Source organism: Oryctolagus cuniculus, chromosome 9 (assembly GCF_964237555.1).
Source record: "Oryctolagus cuniculus chromosome 9, mOryCun1.1, whole genome shotgun sequence".
NCBI lineage: Eukaryota > Metazoa > Chordata > Mammalia > Lagomorpha > Leporidae > Oryctolagus > Oryctolagus cuniculus.
This window is the reverse complement of record NC_091440.1, coordinates 121,281,228-121,303,661: the sequence shown is the minus strand read 5'-3', so window position 1 is coordinate 121,303,661 and position 22,434 is coordinate 121,281,228. Positions and strand designations below refer to the sequence as shown.

At 39.5% G+C, this 22,434-nt stretch overlaps 1 protein-coding gene across 17 annotated transcripts in view; it reads left to right on the top strand.

Moving 5' to 3' along the window:
- SOX5 (SRY-box transcription factor 5) overlaps positions 1-22,434 on the top strand; it is a 1,100,902-nt gene that overhangs the window by 564,351 nt on the left and 514,117 nt on the right. For 2 of the 17 annotated variants that reach the window (XM_070049503.1, XM_070049497.1), the window contains one exon: positions 19,368-19,418. The exons of 14 other annotated variants lie outside the window; for them this stretch is intronic. The gene's annotated coding sequence lies outside the window, so the exon portion shown is untranslated. Of the gene's footprint in view, positions 1-19,367; positions 19,419-22,434 lie in introns of those variants that run through there. One more of the 17 variants, XM_070049494.1, reaches the window with a different exon arrangement.

The window sequence follows — 22,434 nt, the reverse complement described above, 5'->3', positions numbered from 1 at the left end:
CAGGATAACTTTGTCCTATTTTAAATCTCAATCCCTTGCTTGTTTCTTCTGTGCTTCTGGAGAAGAGGTAACTTCTGGCTTCAGCAAGTATGTGCGTGATCCATGCATGGTTTTTGTTTTTTATGTGTGCAATACCAACTTCAGACTACTGCCCTTATCACTTGTGTGTGTGTGTGTGTGTGTGTGTGTAAAAAACACACTTGTTCCAGAAACACTACTGTCAGAACTGTAACACTTAGTGCCACTCAAGTAGAGAAACAATGTTGGAAATCGCTAGGCCAACCAGTTGGTCTCTTTTGAGGAAATGTCTTAGTGCAGATGAATTAATTATTTTGCATCTATAAATATATACAAATATACATTTATGGAAAGTAACATCTTTTCATAAAATCTTATGTTAGCACTTACATTAGATATAAGTTTAAGGCTAGACTATTTTGGGGCCAGTACTGTGGCATAGTGGGTTAAGCTGCTGCCTGCAGGTTATCATCCCATTTGGGCACCAGTTCGGGTCCCGGCTGTTCCACTTCCAGTCCAGCTCCCTGCTGATGCGCCTGGGAAATAGCAGAGGACAGCGCAAGTGCTTGGGCTCCTGCACCCGCATTGGAGACCCAGAAGAAGCTCCTGGCTTCTGGCTTCAGATCAATTCAGCTTTGTCCATTGTGGTCATTTGAGAAGTGAACTAGTAGATGGAACACCTCTCTCTTCCTCCCCCCTGTAACTCTACATTTCAAAATAAATAAAGTCGTCAGTCGTCGTCGTTGTCGTCTTCCTTCCTTCTTCTTCTTCTTCTTTTTTTTTTTTTTTTTTTTTTTTTTTTTTTTTTTTTTTAAGGACTGGGATATTTTGGGGCCGGGATTTGGCATAGCACTTAATACACTGCCTGGGGTATCCTCATCGTACCCTGGTTCAAGTTTCCACTGTAATTTTGATCCAGCTTCCTGCTAATGCCCAACTTGAGGCTGCAGGTGATGGCTAAAGTAGTTGGGTCTCTGCCACCAACATGGGAGACCTGGATTCAGTTCACAGCTTTTGGCTTTGGCCTAGCTCATACCAGCCAAATGCAGTCATCTAGCGAGTGAATTATTGGATAGGACAAGACTGTCTTTTTATCTGTCTCAGCCTTTCAAGTGAATAAAATGGATAAATAAAAATTTCTTAAAAGACTAGGATATTTTGAATGTTTTAAGGTAAATACCACTGGAATGATATATTTCACTGGACACCGCTTATATACTTGATATATGCCTTCATCCTTGACCATCTCCCAGGAGCACATGAAGAATTTTAAGCTAATATGAGGTTCACAAAATTATTGATTCTGATAAAAGCCATGAGATCTGTTTAGTGTGTATTAATGACAATTCTTCTTGTGCTGTCAATGACAGTGCCAAGAAGCAAGCTTCAAGATGGTTAATTTTTACGTATCAACCTATGCACTTTATCAGGATTCACTCTCTTGCTGTCTATATATCTGCTCTATGTATGTGTATATATGTTATTTATTTGAGTTGTCTTAAGTGCATACTCGAATAGCTTCCAAGGGTCAGAGAGAGTTCAAATGATAGAAAAATGGTCTATTTTCTCCCCCTCCCCTTGTTGCTAACGCTAACTGATGAAGCTTGCCCATGGTGTCCTTCCATTTAAACAGACAACCTCGTTCATTTGGAGAGTGTGAATGCCATTCTTGTGAAATACTGTAAATAGTAATTCACAAGAGGGTGACTTTTTTATTGCTTTCCCATTGATAACATGCCTTGTGAAGACTTACAGTTATCCTGCTGAATTTGAGAGAGATAAGAGTGGAATGTGTGTGTGTGTGTTAATTTAAACATCTCTACAGACAATAAAAGAATTCTTTTTTATGAGGAAATCAGATCCTTTAAAATGTTTACCAGTATTAAATAACATTTAAAGTTGTTATCCAGTATATGAATATTTTATAATTTTATCCATGCCTTCCTTTCCCTGCCTTTCTGGAATAATGAGAAGAGGACTGTGATCATCATATAAATCACTGAATCTACAATTAATAAAGGTGATTTGAATTTTGTCTAGATATAACCTGATTGGCCATCTCAGAATCAGGTTGGAGAGCAGATGTTAGCAACACTGGATCTGAGACTATGTGTCAGCTCACAGAAGCACAGCTTACTGTGGACTGAATCTGTGTCCAGCTTAATACTTAGCACAATGAACATGGAAAATCCACAAATAAAGATGATTTGGGAACTTAAAAATTACACACTAATTCTGTTCTCAAGAGATTCAGCAGAGAAATGCCAGTCAATTACCTGGAAAATCAATCCTATGTAACTTTATGATATTATTCAGTTACTTCATAAGATCCTGCAAGTGTTTGGGAGTTTTAATGCCAAAAGCTGCCAAGTAAGTGTCCTGTTGGAAAGTTTAATGACATTAATTATCATTTATATATGTTCCTACCCCCGTCCTTGGGCCCAGGAGGCAGTGAGCAGTGACTCACTGGGCTGTCATTAACTATTAGTAAAGTCAACTTCCTACTCATAAAAATAAAGAAAAAAATAATAGTGAGAAACACATCATTCTATGAGAATAATGCAGTATTTGTGTTGCTAACTAACTTACTCTGTATTTGAGAACTGTATTGGCATTTTCAAATGTAAATGAGTCTCAATATTTTCATTACTAAAGCTAAATCTATTTTCATCACTAAAGCTAATTCTCTGTGTGTTATGTAATTTTCCCATTCTTTATAGTTCTCCTGATAGGAAAAACCAAACAATGCAAAACAAAAACACATCCCACAGAGATCTGCCAGGGGTTTTGCTTTTTTAAACTTGATCATTTCTGAGAGGGACAGAGTTTAACATGGAAAGATAACCACCCAGAGATAGAAGCCAGCAAGTAGCTGGCCGGCTCAGGGTAAAACTTTGTCCAGTCTTGAGAATTTGGCACCATTTATATTTTGAAATGAGAGGAAGGCATTGGGAACATATAGGATTTTTGGTTGTGTGGAGCTGAAGTAGTCTTCAGTTATATTTAGTGAGGAGGATGCTTTTCTCTCATTAAGAAATTATTTACATGTAAGGTCCAGATGAGGTGAATGACTGTGATTTATCTTCTTAACCTCATATGTTTTCTGCTTGTTACTTATAATCTCTGTTCCTGGACGTGGTATAAGTTAGCTTTGATTTCTGCTAGAAGAAGGTAGGGGGAGAGTATCCCCACAGCTTTCTTCTATATTGTTTCTTTATTGCTATATTTCTTTGTCTTTAGAGAGACTATTTGATTGGATTTGTACATTATATCTTCAAATGACCCATTAGGAAATCCAGTTTTTATTTCTGATTTAAATTTATTTGATTTGTATGATTTAAATATATTTGTAAATGTTTATTTGTAACTTGATAGGGGTCCACTGGCCAACTGCCTTGTATATAAAAGTATATGATAGGCAGAAATGTAAACTGCGGTTGTTGTGTTAGTTGTATCAGTACAAGTTACCAAAAATAATTATATTTTCTACTCTCAGAGACACATTGGATTTTGTCACAAAGGCTAATACTGCCATTGGAGAGTATTTATGGACCAATCATAAATTGCTAGGTACAGGAAAAAAAACTGAAGATAAATAACCGTGATTTCATACAGAAATGTGCAACAGCATTTGGGAGACTTTGAGCTCATATCGTGGGGAGACGCTGGGTTTAGCATTCTGTTTCATGTGGAGACCCGCAGTTAATATGGTCCTTGGTGAAACTTAAAACAGCTCTATTAGTAGCTTGATTGAGAAGGGGGTGGGGGTCCGGGAGAGGAGGCCCCGAGTAAACAAAAGTGCGTGTTTTCAAGACCACCTAATTGTATACAGTACATATGCTTCCGCAGTCCCTTCTAATCCATCAGCTAGTCAAACACACAAGCACGCAAGTTGCTTCTATTAAAGTAGATAAAATTGTTAGGTAACTATACTACAGCGACCAGGAGGGGCTGCGGCATCTGTTTAACAGTTCTCCATTGTTCAAAGGAGCCTAGAAGCCCTGTTGCCTGCCTGTCACATTCAATCAAGTTGGGGAAAATGCTGATTTGGAGAAAAGGGAAGAGGAAACTGGGAAAGTATTTGCTTACACCTTTCAAAAAACTTCTTCCCCGAGCGCTGGTGATGAGAGTCCCAGGGGCAGGGGAGCAGTCGGTTTTGTGAAGGGAAAGAGTTATGGCTTCTCGCTGGCCCCCATTGCCATCCTTTTCCTTTGGTATGGCCCGGGAAAGCTGCCTGGCAGTGGGAACTAATTGTAACTCACTCAGGAAAGTCTTCATTAGCGCCACCACACATGGTTACCAGATGTGCCGCAAGCCAGGGAGAGCAGGGGTGAGGCATCCAGTGGAGGGAGAGAAACAAGTCGCTTCATTTTCAACCTTAATAATCTGCCTTTTGTCTCCCAGCGCATTGTGTTCAGAATTGAGAGCCCAGGGAAGATGAAGTCCCCTCCCAGTCTCTGGAAACTGAATGGAGTTCTTTGTCCGCTTCAAAAAGTCACAATTTGGTGTGACTGTCCATGTGTCCGGGATGTTTCACTTTCTCCATCGGAGACACTGAAAACGACCTGTATTATCAAAACAGTTAATTTTTTTTTAAATCTGAGATTAACAGTCCTAAATTTGGGGCCTTTGAAGATGGCCTGGATTTATAAAATATGTAAAGGACATGTTAAAAACTGTTGTCTTCAGATTATAGATCCCAACTAAGCACCATTGAAAACAAGAGGAGGAGGGAACTGTTTTGTGATGTTTGTGTATTCCTGGTCTCGCTGTGAGGCATCTTAGGGGGCAATGGATTTTCTTCCATGCAACCACACTGCTGTTGGCAGTAAATACTGAGTCTGGACCCTGAGATGAAATATTTCACTTGGTCTGCAGGTAGGCAGAGTCCCTGGAAATTGGTTTCATTGCTGCTCGCTATGCTTCCAGAAGAGGTGAAACGAAATCCTAAGGATTTCTGTTTTTTTTCTGAAAGTGTTGTTATTCACCATCTTGGTGCTTACCTGTGAACTTGGTCTCTGGACTTAGATCACTTTGGAAAGCTAAGGAGAACCATCCTGTGTAGTCCTCAAAAGGAAACTTTTGATACTGCAGAAAATTCTGACATTAAAAAGTGATATCATGAATTGAATTCTCATAAAAAACATAGAAATTTTAGTTGCTGTTTCTTCATTTATTGCATATAGATGAATACTTTTTTAAAAAAAATCACTTTGCAATGCTCTTGTGAGTGTCAAAGCACTTTTAAAGGTATACATCAAAAATCTTTTTTAAAAACTATTTTTAGCTCATGAATGATCTATTTAAATCTTGATTTCTGTGACTGAAAATTTCAAGACTGGCTTGGTATTTTGTTTGCAATTTGAGGATAGTGCTGCTTTTGGGGGATGGAACCTTATTACTTCTATTCCCAATTCTGCAGTAGAATAATAAAGACACTTGGAAAAATACTATAAAAATAAACTGGGAAAGTTACTTCACCCGGTTCTGGCAAATTATATATTTATTTCCTATGTACATTAAAGAACAAGTGATTTTTAACTTTGGGGGTCATGGAACTATTTCACATTTTGAAGAAATCTGTGAGCCATCTTCTTACAAATAAATTTATATGCAGATGTTCCATGTAATTCAGAACCTCTCAAAACTCTGCTTCCTGTTTGAGAACCCCAATTTAGGGCCTTTGAATAGTAACTTAAAAAAAGGAAGAAAAACAGAAACAAAGTTTCAGTGTGAAATATATAGCTTGTTATATTAAATCCTGGTAAGCAATAGAAGCTAGCATTGAAAATGCAGTGTTCTTCATTAACAGGTTTAGTTACCACTATTAAAGAGATAAGCATCTATTTGATTTCCTTAAAATTTAAATTAAAAGTTTGTTTCTGCTAGTAACCGTACCTTCTGTTTCATTGATAATACTTAAAGAACTTCATTCAGTGTTACCCACCCAGTATTCACCTGGCATGGTCTAGTTGAATGAGTGAGTAAAAGAATTTATTTTAAATGTCATTCATTAATAGATGCTGCAGTTAACTGCAGGAAATGCTGGTACACTTAATTAATTACAAAGTTTGCTGTGAAGATGTTACCTATAATTATAGTGTTTAGCACTGGACAGAGTGTAGTCAATCATAACTTTTTGGTATATCAAAGCCTTGCAACAATAGTGTTTCTACTACTAACCAATGTTGGCTAATTTTATTATAGAAAAAATTATTGAAAGTGTTGGTATGTTCTGGAACTAAGTTCACTTAGATGGCATTTTTAAAAAGCAGATTAGAGTGGAATTTCAAGGTAAAGTAGTGTTACTTCTTTTTTGCTTCCACTAGTACATATATTATTATTCTTGTACCCAGTTTATTTTTTTACATCAGAACAATGTTAAAACATTGATTCTTATGTAATATTAGCTATTACTATAATTTCCCCATAGTCGGTTACCTTACTAACATTGACAGTGTTATCAATTAGAGATCAGATTTACCAACCACAGTCTCCAAATGTTGATTTTTGCCCAGTCTTCTTCTTCCCCTCGTTAAATGTGTTAATTTAGCTGTCCTTGTTGCTTACTAATAGTAACAGCATTTTAAATAACTTCCTTGTGTCCGGTTTATTTTCCGTATCATGATCCTACTAAGCTGTGAATTTGACTCTATGACACATGTTCATAAAATCAGTTTAGGGTTTTTTGTTATCATTTGGACAAGGAAGTCATAACTGGAGTATAGTTTGCCTCTGCCCTTGATACTCTGCACATTGTTGTCTACAGCCATACTGGGGGACTGAGTTACTCTGTCTCTGTTTTTATGCTGCATGTAGATGATTCTTAATCTTCAAGATGTATAAAATGGAGGCCTTGTATTTTTTATGGATTAGTAAAGAATGAAAAGCTAGTTAATTTATAAATGAAGAAGACTACTAGTTTTTAAGTTAGAAGTTTTGTGCATAAGATTAATGCACAAAAAATTTTCAGAAGAGTTTTTGGGTGACCCTTTGACAAACATCTCCCCAGCATGCACCAGCCTCCAGTAACTACCATTCAATCTTTTTTGTGATCAGATTTTGTAGATTCCACATGTGAGTGAAGATGATGTGCTATTTGTCTTCCTGTGTTGGGCTTGTTTCACTGAAAATGACATCCTCCAAGTTCATCATATTACACAAATGACAGGAGTTCATTTTTTATGGCTAAATGGTATTCCATGGGTCTATGAACCGCAATTTCGTTGATGGATACTTAGGTTGATTCCTTATTTTGGCTGTCATCAACAGTGCTACAGTAAACATGGGGGTACAGATATCTCTTTAATATACTGATTTCATTTTCTTTGGATACGTATCTAGTGGTATGTTTTTAATTTTTTAAGGAACTCTGGAATGTCTTTGTTAATTCACCTTCCCACCAGCATCTTTACCAGCCCTTGTCATCTTCTTCGTTTTTGCTATAATCAGCACTCAGTGTGCTATTTAGTTTGCCTTTCTTTATTGGTTAGAAAAATTATGGTAACAGCTAATACATAAGCATCAAAACTTAAGCAGTGTTTTGATTATTAGCGTGGATTTTTTTCATATATCTGTTAGACATTTGTATGTTTTTTAATAGAAGTTGACTCAGGTTTTATTGTTGTTTTGCCTGATTTTTAATTGGGTCATTTGTTCTCTTGTTGTTGAGTTGTTTGTGTTCCTTGTATGTTTTGACATTAACTTCCTATTAGATGCATGAGTGGAAAATGGATTGTATCTTCCCTCTGTTGGTTTTCTCCTTAGCTGGACAGAAGACTTCTAGTTTGATGAAATTCCATTTGTCTGTTTTTGCTTTTGTTGCCTCTGCTTTTGGGGTCATATCCAGAAAATGACTGCCCAGACCAATGTAATGAAAATTTTTCCCTATGTTTTCTTCTAGTACTTTTATAGTTTTAGGTTCTACATTTTAGTGTTTGATCTGTTTTGAATAAATTCTTGTATGTGGTGTAAGGGTTTATTTGGATTCTTTCACTTGTGTATATACGGTTTTTCAAATGCTGTTTAATGAGGAGTTTGTCCTTTCCCCATTATGCACTTTTTTTAGAAACCAGTTGACTCTAAACGTGTGCATTTCTAGAATCTATATTCTGTCCCGTTGATCTGTATGTCTCTTTTTATACTAGGGCCATGCTATTTTGATATCTAGGTTTGTAGTATATTTTGAAGTCAGATACTGTTATATCTCCAGCTTTGTTTATTTTGCTCGAGATTATTTGCCTATTGGGGTCAGAAAAGAGTATTTTTGCTAGTGAACCATCCAAATAGTATCATTACTTATGTTTTACAGAGTTGGCATAACACAGCCATGCAGAGCCAAGTTGACTCAACTTAAACTTAATCCGCTTTGTGCTCCAGTTTCCCATAAGTAAAATGAGGATGAAAACAATACATTTCTTAAAAGGTTGTTATGAGAATGAAATGTGTTTCTATACATAAAGCAATAATAGCAATGTTTGACACACAAGAAGTACTGCATGGATCTCATACAGTTGAGCTTTCAACATTTCTCAATTCTTTAATCAAATGGACTGATCCTAAAGTACCTTATCAAAGAAAAATTTAGAAATTGATTGTCCTTCTAGTTTAAAAAGAATAATTTATCCATAAATTAGTATATTTTGAAAATTTTAGGGCTTCTTTTCAAATTTTTTTCCTCATTCAGGAGCTTAAGAAAGCCTAGGATCCTAAAAGTTATATGAGAAGACAATGGTCAATATGTTTATAAATGCAATGAGGAGTTCATCTTGGGGGCTGGTATTGTAGTGTAGCAGGTAAAACTGCCGCCTGCAATGCTGGCATCTCATATGGGCGCTGTTTAAGTCCTGGCCGCTCCATTTCTGATCTAGCTATTTGTGAAGGCCTGGAAAAGCAGAAAAGGATGGCCTAAGTACTTGGGCCCCTGCCCAGTGGGAGACCCCTGTGAGAGACCTAGATAAAGCTTCTGGCTCCTGATTCAGCCTGGCCATTGGAGTGTGAACTAGTGGATGGATGCTGCCTCTCTCTCTTTCTCTGTCTCTCTCTCTTGTCTACTCTCTGTTACTCTGCATTTCAAATAAATAAATAATTTTTTTTCAAAGAAAAAGGGGTTTAACAATTAACGAAAACTTCCTGGTCAGGCAAGGCTGTGGCACAATACAAGGGTGGTTCCAAAGTTAAGTTTATTTTTATTCAAAAATATTTTGAAATAATATATATGAGATCTTCAAAAATTTCGTGGAAACACTTATTATTTACAAAATTTACTGTATTTAAAACTTTTTTATCCAAAATAAACATATTTTAAATATATTTCCACCAAAGTTTTTTATTCTTTCTTTCTTTCTTTTTTAATTAGAGAGGCAGAGTTAGAGAGAGAGATATAGGGAGAGACAGAAAGGCCTTCCATCCACTGATTCACTAAATGGCCTGAACATCCATTGCTGGGCTAGGCTGAAAGTAGGAGCTGGGAGATTGATGGGGATCTCCACTATGGTTGCAGGGGCCCAACGACTTGGGCCATCCTCTGCCACTTTTCCAAGTGCATTAGCATGGAGCTGGATCAGAAGTGAAGAAGCTAGGGCTTGAACCAGCAGCCTTATGGGATCTCAGCACTGCAGGTGGTGACTTAACCTGTTACACCATAACGCCAGCCCTTCCGCCAAGTTTTTCAAAGTCCCCATATAACTAAAAATAATCTGTTGGAGAATTTTTGGCTCTTGGTAAATATTTTGTTGAAGTACATTTAACTGTGATGTAAAACTGATGAGGGGATATCTCAATTTTAGAGGAATTATGAGCAGTTGCTAAGCAATATAGTCAATAGGAAACAACATAAATTTTCTGTTAAATATGTCATCATTGTGTGGGAAAAACTGTATTTTAAGATTTTTGGCTGTGTCTCTTGTACATGAGCATCTTTAGTCATTATTGCTTGGAAAAATAAGATATAGTCATTTCTTTTAAAAATGTATTTGGTTCTGCACTAGACCACGTTGCTTATTGGCTTAAATTGTCAACATTTCATATTTTTTACATATAGTTTGTCTTGTTTCCAGAAACAAATTTTAAAAGCACATTATAAACCCACTGAATAATATTAAATAGATGTTTGCCACTAATTAGTATACAGTTTGAATTGTAGTTATGTCAGCCAAAGGGACTTACAAATATGGTCTAGTTAAAATGTGATTCAATTTTCAATCATTCACAGAGGCATACATTCATTGTTATTCATTTACAGCTCTCTAGTTTGAGCTCTAAACATAATCCAGGAATAGATGGAGGGATTTTACTTTTATTGTCATGATTTAATATAGCAGATCCTTTAGTTATGATCCTATACTAATCCAGGGTTTGTTACAACTTCTTCGATGCTGCTATTTGGTTTTTAAATCAGTCTGTTTGTTGTACCAGCATAGCAGCATGCAAATTCAAGCAGTTAGTGAAAGATGCCACATTTCTCTCTTCTTATGGGACAATCAACATGTATTTTTTACTGTTCAGTTTTTAGTTTAACTTTAGATGAATTTGTTTCAACTGCTTGATGCGTTGCTTCCTGCAGCCGTATTCAGAAGTCTCTGCTGTATGACAGGTATTGTGCTAAGTGCTGGTATTTTTGCAGCAAATGAGGCAGTTATGATTTCTTGTTGTCAAGGATCTTCACACTAGAAGAAAAAGTGGAAGTTTAAATGAATATTCTACCTCCAAAATGTTGGCTGCCGCCAAAGTTTTGGTAGCACAAAGGTGTAATGAGAAAGCATCAACATCTAGCCAGCCAGGGATGCTCCTTCTACTCTTAAACCACAAAGCCATGGATTTGTATTTATAAGGCTAGAAGTGATGAAAATATGATGAAATCAAGGAATTGCCAGATTAGAAGTAAGGAGCAGCAGACAGCACAGTGAGTAGGGTAGCAGAAAAAAAAAAAAAACCTGATTGTTGAAGATCTTTTCTTTCAACTGTGCTGTGAAGCAGGATGTTTGATGTGATGCCATTTGCATTTTCAAAAGGTGATTCTGGGTGTGGAGCGGAAAATGTATTGAAGGGGAACAAGAGTGGAGTTGGGAAGTATATGTAGCCCACACCAGCAGGTCTGAGAGAGTTCTAATTTCGGAGAATGAACTTGAAGGCAGGAAAGTGACTTTGGTGGGGGAAATGGGCTCATTGCAAGCAGTCTTCAGTGTGAAAGTGTCCATGTGTTTTGCTTTCATACTGCCTTCCTTGCACTATTTTTCTGGTCTTTAAAATACTATGTTATGTTACCTTTCCCATAGCTTTTGGGAAACATGCTAGCAGGAGTTAGCATGGCTCTGCTCAGTGTCTCGCTGAGCGTCTGCCTAAGGTAGAATGATGTGGCCACAGCAGCAGACGTGAGAGCTATGTAGGAAGATGGATCCAGAGGGTATCGTCATTGATGCTGGGGATGATCCATAAGCTTACAGCTTTGGCGTTTCAGTGAATGGTTGTGCCATTAAAAATACTGAAGAAGAACATGGAGAGATAGAGAATTTAACTTTAGACTTGCTAAATTTTAGGCATCTTCCAAACGTCCACAGAAGAAGATGTGGAAGGTGATTGGTTATGGTGGTGTGGAGTCAATAGAGATTTGAGAGTTATAATTACATGTGTGGGGCTTACAGTCATTGGAGTTATTAACCCATAAATAAAAGCTTGTTATGCGTTATGAGGAATTTCAGAACATATGCATCTGGTCAAGGAGTTCAGAAACCTAGAAGCCCCTATACACAGAAAATGTTATGAGGAAGTAGATGTATTTAGCTGTGACAAGCATGCCATGGCATTAAATAAGAGAAGGAATACAGTAGCCGGCGCTGTGGCTCAGCGGGTTAACGCCCCGGCCTGAAGTGCCAGCATGCCATATGGGCGCTATTTCTAGTCCCAGCTGCTTCGCTTCGGATCCAGCTCTCTGCTATGGCCTGGGAAAGCAGTGGAAGATGGCCCAACTCCTTGGGCCCCTGCGCCTGTGTGGGAGACCTGGAAGAAGCTCCTGGCTTCTGATTGGCTTAGCTCCGACTGTTGCAGGCATCTCAGGAGTGAACCAGTGGGTGGAAGACCTCTCTCTCTCTCTCTGCCTCTCCTTCTTTCTCTGCGTAACTCTGGCATTCAAATAAAAAAAAAAAAAAAAGAAAAAGAAAAAAGAAAAGGAATACAAAGGAATACATAAGTCAATGTCTATTTTAGAGACAATTTTGAGGTGTTGTGCCATTGGCAATGAGATTATAACCTGTTTAAGAAGAAGCTTCCTGGTTCCACCAGGCTTTAAACTTAACCCTTTAAGAGTTTGAGCCATATCTAAATATTTCTTAAATACTTCGTTTTTGGTAGGGCCTCACGTTTTATCTTCACGATCATTACAAAGTCCTGGCAACCTGGTATGAATCTTTGATAGCAATGCGCTCTTCCCTCTGTGGCTTCCTCTTCTCAGAGTGGATGAGATTACATTACCACTGCTGCAGGTGTGCTATGGAGAACTTTAAAGCACTCCATGCACTTCATTGAACATTCCTAGCAAGATTCAGCATCCTCTCTATCATCAAGTCCTCCCCAGCTCTATCCAGCCCCTCTTAAATTATAGTCAGTGAAGGGATGCAAACAGGGAATATCATTATATTCTTAGAATTGTGTCTGTGAACTATATTGATTCTGTTAAAAATGAATACAAAATTTTAAAAATAAAAATCTTAAATTATAATTGATGATTAAAAAAAAACCATTTTTTCCTATTTTTCCCCTGGGGTTTAAAAAAAAAAAACTTTTGTATTCAGATCATCTAATACAGAGTTGAAGAAAATCTTTGCATATTGAAATGAGGTTGTTTTCTGTGTTCCAGAAAGGAAGAATCAATGAAACCATTACTTCCTTGGTTCCCTTGTCAAAACCATTTCCCCTAGGAAGCAGAAGAGCCACACTCGTTAAGACCAAATTTAGTTTTCCTTTGCTCCCTTCTTCACTGTGTTTACTCTAAATATTATGAGATGTTTTGTTTCTAATCTTAGCACTTTTTAAGAGTAAAGCTATGTTGAATTTAGTCATTCACAAAGAAGTTAAGCCACATTGAGTTGTTCAAATTCAAAGATTTTGTTTAAATCCAGTTATCCAATCTATTAGAAGGGCTTTGATTCCAAAGCAAATCTGATCTTCAGGAGCTAATGGTTAAATTTACAGAGTTCCTCTGTTTACTATTCTCCTGCTAATCCTATTCACCTTAGTAAGACCATCTCACTTTTCTGATTCAGTTAGGAACAGGAAAATAGAATAGTCACAAATGAGTGGTTTATTCTCCTCCTGTGGAATATTTTCTTTTTAGTGCAGTCATTGGTATATTAGTATACTGTTGCATTTTATGCATTGCTTTGATGTCTTTTTGGTGCTTTAATACTGCCCACAGGTTTTTAGTTGTCAGCTCATTTTGGAGTAGATTGGGGTAGAATCTCCTCAGCCCAAGAAGAGCACATTCTTCTGGGAATATTGAAAAGCCATACAGATTCGTTGTCTTCCATATCTAAAATAATATTTTCTTTGGGAAGCTGCTAATGGATTTATTATGTTAAAAACTAGAAGCAGAGATGTTTAAGCACGAGAATCAGAGTTGAGCTAGTAGTTTCAGTTTTGTTCTTTCTAGACTGGATTCATTTCATTGATTGTGCAACCTGTTTATATGAATTCATAGAATACATTTCTTGTTCTTCAAACACAGGCTGAGCTCAGTAGGGTCGCCAGATTCTTGGTTGCCTCCTCCTTTGGATGACAGTGTTTGTGTCCCATCTTTTCGCATCTTGTTGTCTGCAAGATCAAAGCCCGTCCTGGCCAGCGCCGTGGCTCACTAGGCTAATCCTCCGCCTGTGGCGCCGGTACATGGGGTTCTAGTCCCAGTCGGGGTGCCGGATTCTGTCCCGGTTGCCCCTCTTCCAGGCCAGCTCTCTGCTGTGGCCCAGGAGTGCGGTGGAGGATGGCCCAAGACCTTGGGCCCTGCACCCACATGGGAGACCAGGAGAAGCACCTGACTCCTGGCTTCGGATCAGCGCGATGCGCCGGCCGCGGTGGCCATTGGAGGGTGAACCAACAATGGCAAAAGAAAGACATTTCTCTCTGTCTCTCTCTCTCTCTCTCACTGTCCACTCTGCCTGTCAAAAAATAAAAATGAAAAAAATGAAAAAAAATGAAAAAATAAATGTTTAGTGAGGGAAGTGAGGTTATTTTTTATCTCATTTGTTTTAGCAATCACATTTTTTATGTACATGTGAGGTAAAAGTTTTTATGTTAAAGAAACTATTTCTGGAATTTATAGCGCAGAGAAATTCACTGCATGTTACCAATCTCAGTCTACTGTCCTCAGTGAAAATCGGAATGCTTCAACTCAGGCTTCATACTTGTCTCATAATTATGTCAAATAAGATTCTCAGTGCTCAGAATTACACACTGGGTGTGCCCTTGAGATGAGGGATTGTAGTCCTTTTTAATACATTCTGTTCACACTGACTTATTATGGACCCCTTCTACTTGAAACTTTGATCGCGTTTGTGAGTGTAGTAACTTGGAATTAGTGCTTGAAAATTATTACACATATTTATAAATGTCTGAAATGTGATCGAATTTACTCAGCTCAACTTGTTTTGAAGCAAAATATGCATCTTGAGCAAATGTCTATGAATTTCCATATTTTCTGGATTCTGGTAGTTATTTTTAAGCTTTATTACTTTTCATAGCTGTCATATAACAGTTATTTAGGAGGTTAAGTCTAAGTTGACTTGTATGATTCTAAAACTTGGTTTCAGTTAATGTGGTACAGTGCAGTCTAGATGGAAATGGCAGACTAGATGTTTTCATTGTCTCAAAATTCACTTGACATTTTGCTTGGGTAAGCAAAATTCACTTTATAAGGTATCAAAAGACATTTTATGGTTAAAACAAAGTAGACTTTTACAATGTGTGAAATTTAAGTCTGCCATCTTGCAGTGCATAATTAACTCCTTTTAACCATTGTATGCTCTGGTATCCTCCCAGGTAGAGAAAAAGGACTTCTTTGTACCGATTAGCTTCTGAGCTGAAAGTATTATCTAATGATTACATTTCAGTAAGAGGATGAAGGCATCCTGAGGACAGGGATTCGGTCTGTTTCATTCACGGCCATATTCACAGAGCCGGGCTCATAGCCAGGACTCAGAATCATTGAATGAATTAACAATAATTAAAGTGGATCCCTGTACCACATAGCTCAGTTTTTTTTTGAATGAATGAGAAAGAAATTAAAGTTTATATATAAGGATACTTTCTAAAGGTCATGGAAAATAGAATAAAAAGTTGTTTGGGTGTAAACATTTTTTGAAATTTTTGTAAAATAAGAGTCTTCAAAAGTTGATAAAATATGTATTATAAAAAATATTCATGGATTTCATATAAACTGAATTTTTTCTTTTTCCCAAAGAAACCTTTTATTTAAGGAATATAGACTTCATGCATTTCAGAAGTTCAATTTTAGGAATATAGTGATTCTTACTTTACAAGAGTTTTCTGGAGATGTGAACAGACATAGATAGAGAGCTTCCATCTAGTTCGCTTCCCAAATGCCTTCAACTACCATATCGCCCACGCAAGGACACAACCCAGGCAGGGTAGCAGGGATGCAACTACTTGAGCCATCATTGGTGCTTCCTAGGGTGCATTTTGTAGCACAAAGCTGGAATTAGGAGCCAGAGCCGGGACTCAGAATGTGGTGCTCCAGTGTGCGCTGCAAGTTTCCTAACTGGTGTGTTAACACCAAATGCCTGTCCCCATCAGCTTTTTTGAATTACCCTAGTATACTGCAGTACATAATGAAAGTCATTTATGATAAATATTTTAAATGACAGCAGTTTCATACTAAATATGCCAGTGTCAAAATCCAGTAAAAGAAGTAATGAGTTTTAGTGATGAGTTGGTAACTTATATTGAAGTGTGATACTGAGATAGATTTTCCTTCTCTAGTGAGGCACCCTAAAACTTAAAATATCTGTAAGATAGGGATGTGTATTTATTCTAGTGGTTAGGGTACTGGTTAAGACTCCTGTATCCCATGTCAGAACAGTTGGATTCCCCATCCAGCTCTAATTCCAGACTCCAGTTTCCTACTACTGCTGACCCTGTGAGGCAGTAGTGATGGCTCCAATAATTGGGTTCTTGCTGCCCTTACGGAAAACCTGGATTGATTTCCAGCTTTTGCCTGACCCAGTCTTGGCTATTGTGAACATCTGGGGAGTGAACCAGCAGATGGGAACTCTGTCAACTCTGTCTCTCAGGTCCACAACATTTTTTTTTTTAAATCTGCAAGATGGGCATTTTATGTCTGGGGTTTGGACAGATTCTCTGGTTTTGGAGTTATTAAGAAAAATGTAACATGGATTACATTTCTGAGGAATGTCTGAGGTTTGTCTTAAATATGCAGATCAAGTAATACGGCTTTTCAGAAAGGAAATGAAGTGGCTTTTAGAGGAAACTTGAAGAATAATCCTCAAAAAGCTCTGTTGATGCAGCTGTTCTTCCATGTGTAACAAACATCTAAATACGCTTCCTGAATGTGCTCATTATTTGATAGTTGCATGTCACATAGGAAACATAGCTTGCATGACTGCTCTTGGGGAATTATGACTCACAGATAAATTTGTAATTGTTTTGATAATTATTAAATTGAAGTGGTAGACTTTATGTTTCGGATATGGGGGTTAATTTGGAAAAAGCAGTGCCATTACTTTTGGATATCTCAGAAGGCAGAAGCAACTGCTTTCCCTTGAGAAAGTGATCGAATCCAAACAATAGCAATACGGCTGTAAGTAGGAAAGAATGCAAGGCCTTCAGCTGTGGAGAAGTTTGGTGGAGGCCGTTGATGTCCTCAGTGATTGCTTTCTTCCTGTGGGATGTTGAGTTAAAAGCCATTTATTCATTCAATGATTTTGAACAAACAGTAGACTAAAATGCTTTGTAATTTGCTTGGCTTGCAATAATCTGGTTGAGAAATGCCTCTCCTTTGATAAGATGCCCCGTTTAACTGCACACAGAGACACCTTTGGGGCAGTGATGACCAGTGAATCAGCCCTGCCAATGCTTGGGAGAAAGATTCCATTCTGTAGGGCACAGCATCGTGCTGGGCATTGAGAAGAGACAACAATGAATCATATTCAACCACTGGAGGTCTTCTAGAATGGTAGGCGAATGATAATGGCTGCCCAGTTCTGATTGTATCTCTCCCACTTCAGAGGTTTCCTACAGTGAATAGGATGACGCCAGAATGCTTCATATGGCCTACAGGGCCACTTGTATGTACAAGGGGCCACCTGTCTCTTCAGACTCCCCGTGCATTACTTTGCGTTGCCATCTGAGTTCTAGGCACCTTTTTTCCTCCAGTGCCTAGTACTTAATAGACACTCAGGAAATATGTGTTCCAGGAACAAAGGGATACACAAATGAATGAATCATGTGACATCCGTGAGAAAATGCTGCATTCAGTAAGAGAAGTCTTGAGAAAACAATATGGGTGTTTAGAGGAATAAATGGATTTCCCAGGAGACCAAATCTAGAATACGTGAAGTTGACAACCATTGCATTCTGTGAACATGGCAGAGGTTAAAAATTTTGCCATATCAGATTGGTTGACACAAACCCTAAAAGTTCACGGATATGAACATCTGTGATACATATAGGGGACTTCATTAAGCATGCCAGTGAATAACCTCAGGTGAGATTTAACATTTAATGGGGCACACATTTACCCTAGTACTTAAGATGCTTGCATCCCATGTTGGAATATCGGTATTCAATTCCCAGTCTGATTCCGGCTTCCTGCTAATGTGCACCCTGGGAGGTAGCAGGAAATAGCTCAGATAATTGTGTTCCTGCCCCCATGTGGGAGACCTGGGTTGAACTCTTGGCTCCTGTCTCCCACTGTGACTTTTGATGGTATTTGGGAAGTGACCCAGTGAATGAGAGCCTTTTCGTTTTCTTTCTCTCTCTCTGCTTCTCCAATACATCAGCAAAATCCTCCTCCCACCAAAAAATAAATAAATAAATATATAAAGTTGCACTTGCCACAACTGTTGTGAGACTGCTGCTGATTCCATTCAGCCAAAGGACTAGCTTTGAAATTTCGCATTTAAATCCGCAAATATTACACCTTTGTCATTTGGAAGAACTCCCTAATTTCCCAGAATTTGAGAAACACTGGCTCCTAATCATTCAGGATAGTGTTGTAACAGTCCTGAGAGTTGACCATTGATAGCACTTGGGTGTTGACAAGGTGAGAAGTGTTGGTGCTGGAGTGGAAGTCGCCACAGCTCCAAAGCACTTAATCCCTTCTTGCCAATGAGAGTCTGTCATTTTCAACCTTCATCAATCCCGAGTGCAGCCCATGTGCAAAGAAAACTCTGAATGTGGGTGAAACCAGAAGTGCTGGAAGAGAGGTACAGGGGCTGGCTGTGTCCCTCGGGCCTCGTGAGCCACTTTGAGCCCTGAGTCTGTCTCATGGAATACCCTAATGTAGCCACAGGGGAGGGACATGTCCTCTGAAACCTTGCAAAGCCTCACGGAGTGCACCTTTTGTGTGCTTTCCTCTGATTGACCAGGCAGGAGTTACCTTCTTTCCTTGTCATCCGCACAAATATTTGGGAGGGACCTCAGCCTCGCCAGTGCTCTGCCGATGATGTCATCCTTGTGGTGGTGGTGACTCTGGGTGCTGCGGCTGCAGACCTTTCTCAGGAAAGAGCAAGCTCTGTAGGCTGCGTGCCAACAGTGTCCAGCTTCCTCCATAAACCAGCAGTTGTTGGGATGTTTTCTGCAGGGCAGATTTCTTCTTTAATCGCTGCTCATAATGACGTTTTTGTCATATTAAAGGGGAAAGAAGAGAAGCGATTGAGACTAGCTTGAGAGGATGACTGTGCCGTCTCTCAGGTCCAGTGACAAGAGGACTACAATGGGCAGCTTTCAGAACTACATATGGTCTTCCTTCCGAGGGAGTTGATTAAGCGACTCCGGATGAAATTGAAATCCTGTGATTTGACCTTTGTCTGGCCTGGGAGGGCTGCAATTCGCATAACAATTTCCTTTTGTTCTTTGTTTGGAGTTATTAATCCAACATGAGCCTCGAATTAATCAGGGGTAGTGCGGAGCTACGTTTCTAATTCACAGCTCCGCTGCTTGTGTCTTTTTTAATTAAGGCCGAATGATAGCAGGCCTTAGCCCTGATTGCCGCACTTGCTAACCACACATTGAGGGCTGAAGAGGCTAAATGGGCAGAATGAGATGACTCCAAGGTTTCTTTTAATTGTTTTTTTTTTTTTTTTTTTTTTTTTTCCTTTAAGTAAAGAGCACTGCCTGAGCGTTGTGATCTCTGGGCCTGGAGAACTCCTTTTGTAAGTGTTCCTTGTCTTGACTTTGGGCCAGGGTGGAGTGAAGGCCAGGTTTGTGTTAGAAGCCTCAGATGTAGTGACGAAAGGGATTAGCTGAGTCACATAAAGAGGTGTAGTAGACTACACCTCACATCTTCATAGGGGTGTGAGAGGTTGGGTCATGGAAGGGCCCACGCCCAAGGAACTTTGACCCTTAGCTACTTCTTACTGTGTAGAGTTTAGTGCCTGTGATATGGACCATTCAGCATTGATGAGTCAACATGTTGTAAGATTAAAGCAACTGAAAAATGACTTGAGTCTGATGCAGGTACTTTGAGAACTCAGAATCACATAGTTCTGTCTCCTCCCTTCTCTGAAGAATTTCTTTCTGGGAAGGACCGAACTGTAGTTCAGATTCAGCAAACTGGCTTTGGCCTATGGTGTGAAACTCAGGATGTGTGTGTCCCCCACGGGGTTTTAATAATAAGTTACTGATGGCCGCCGGTGCCTCGGCTCACTAGGCTAATCCTCCGCCTTGTGGCGCCTGCACACCGGGTTCTAGTCCCGGTCAGGGCGCCGGATTCTGTCCTGGTTGCCCCTCTTCCAGGCCAGCTCTCTGCTGTGGCCAGGGAGTGCAGTGGAGGATGGCCCAAGTGCTTGGGCCCTGCACCCCATGGGAGACCAGGAGAAGTACCTGGCTCCTGCCATCGGATCAGCGCAGTGCGCCGGCCGCAGTGTGCCGGCTGTGGCGGCCATTGGAGGGTGAACCAAAGGCAAAGGAAGACCTTTCTCTCTGTCTCTCTCTCTCGCTGTCCACTCTGCCTGTCAAAAAAAAAAAAAAAAAAAAAAAAAAGTTACTGATGGCTGCTCTTCCCTCAACTGCCTCTCATATTTTAGGAGGGAAATACAATGTGCTGATGTAGATCAGATAATGTTAAGTAATACTTAGCTGCATCTTTGGGTTGCTAAGTCTCTCCCTGGAAAAATGGCTCCTTACAGTGGTAAATCAGTTCTGAGACCCTGGATACATTAAATACCTGCTGCGCCTGTGAACTTGGGAGGATCTTTCCATAACTCTCACAGGTAACTCATTCCTCCCTCCATGCGCCTGACTAACCTAGGAGAAATGGACTCTGTGTTTCTGGAGAGTGGAGGCTTGGACAGAGATGGAGTGAGGATACTCACAGCTGTTCCTATGCCTTCTGGTCTTTTGTTTCCCCAGATTCACACCTTAGAATAAGCAAGCAACAAACAAAGATGACCAACAAATAACAGGAAGTTGGGTCAGTTGATCTGTATATTTCATTTCTTCTTTAAAACTCTCTGATTCTCTATCTGTTAATTCTGTTTCAGGTCCCAGATTTTCCAGTTTATTTTTCTACTCTGTGTTTTGCTTCTGTGAAAGCTAGTAGGCCTCCATGGGGTAGAGATGTCTCTACATTCTCCATAGAATTAAATACAATGCTGTACTTCAAATTGGCTTCTTCTACTGATTGTGCTCCATATTAGATTGTATTTATTTAAATTTATTTTTGAGCAAGAATTAGTGTGAAGGGGAGAATTCAGAGAACGGAATTCAGTTTGTGGAGGAGGGAGCCCTGAACTGGGAGTCAGGGAACTTTGGTTCAGATTCTGGCCTAAGTCTTTTTCCAACTTGGCAAAATGAAGGGGATTAAATCAAAGGATCTTTGCAATTCTGCAATTCTGGGATTCTTATACTCTCATCATGATTCGGACTTCGATACATATATTCAATACTTTGTTTTCCATTCTTACAATATTATCAGCTCTTTATTCAGATTCATAAAAATACAGATAAAAATTCTTAAATTTTTTAGGAACTGCAACAAACAAGGGAGAATGTATTTCAGTTCATTTTTTTTTTTTTAATTTGAAAGGCAGAGTTACATCAAGAGAGAAAAAGAGAGAGAGAGATATCTTCCATAGGCTGGTTAGTGAACCACTCTCCAAGTGGTTGCAATGGCCATTCTGGGCCAGGCCAAAGCCAGGAGCCAGCAGCCTCGTCCAGGTCTCCCACATTGGTGCAGGGGCCCAAAGATTTGGGTCATCTTCCACTACTTTGCCATGCACATTAGCAGGGAGCTCGATGGGAAGTGTAGCAGCTGGGGGATCAACATGGGATGCTGGCACTGCAGGTGGGGGCTTAACCCACTGTGCCATAGTGCTGGCCCCTCAGTTCACTTTGTAAAGCCTCTTAGAATAACAGGACATGCAGCAAAGATGACCAGTGAGACTGGGCTAAAAAGAACAATCTGTGGGAAAGCAGGTGATAGAGGGGGAGTTGGAGGGTAAACAGGGTATGAAGACAGGATTTAACAGGATGACAATGATAGGAGCACATGGGTAGCTTAAGGAGAATGAATGTGTACAACAGGCAATATAATAAACTTGGTGAACTGTGATGGAGAAAGGTCCTGGGACATGAGCAGAGTGCGTCCCAGCCATTATTGGTCATTTCACCTCAAACAGAGGGAAAGATGTTCCGTGCTCTGACCATACAGAGATATGTAGAGGAAGGTTGCAGACACTGATGTGTGTATGTGTGTGTGTAGATGGACCAGGTAATGCACCTCTATGGGAAGTGAGGTCATCTGAAAATGTTGGGGATAGTGAGGTTGAGAAAGTGGTGAGGGTTTAGGACACCATCAGAGGTGAGTGGAAGGAGAGGAGAAAAGACCACTAGAAATACTATTGAGTGGGGTTTAGAGCATAGGTGTGTGTTTATTTTGTGGGGCGGGGGCAGGTGGAGAAGGTAGTAGCACGAGTCTGTGCTGTTGCATGGTTCTGCAGGTTGGATTCAGCCACCCTATGGCAGATGAACAGAAAAGGCAGATTGAGGGTTCACTTGGGATGAGAGCTTCAGGACCAGCACACAGGGACAAAGAGGAACTGATAGGCCGGGGTCATCGATGTCAGGAATTTCTTCAGTGTCAACAGATAAACTCTATCTCTTACAGATTGCAGAGATGGAAACAGAGGCTAGATAATGCCTCAGTCGAAAATTCTTCTTCCAGGGCTG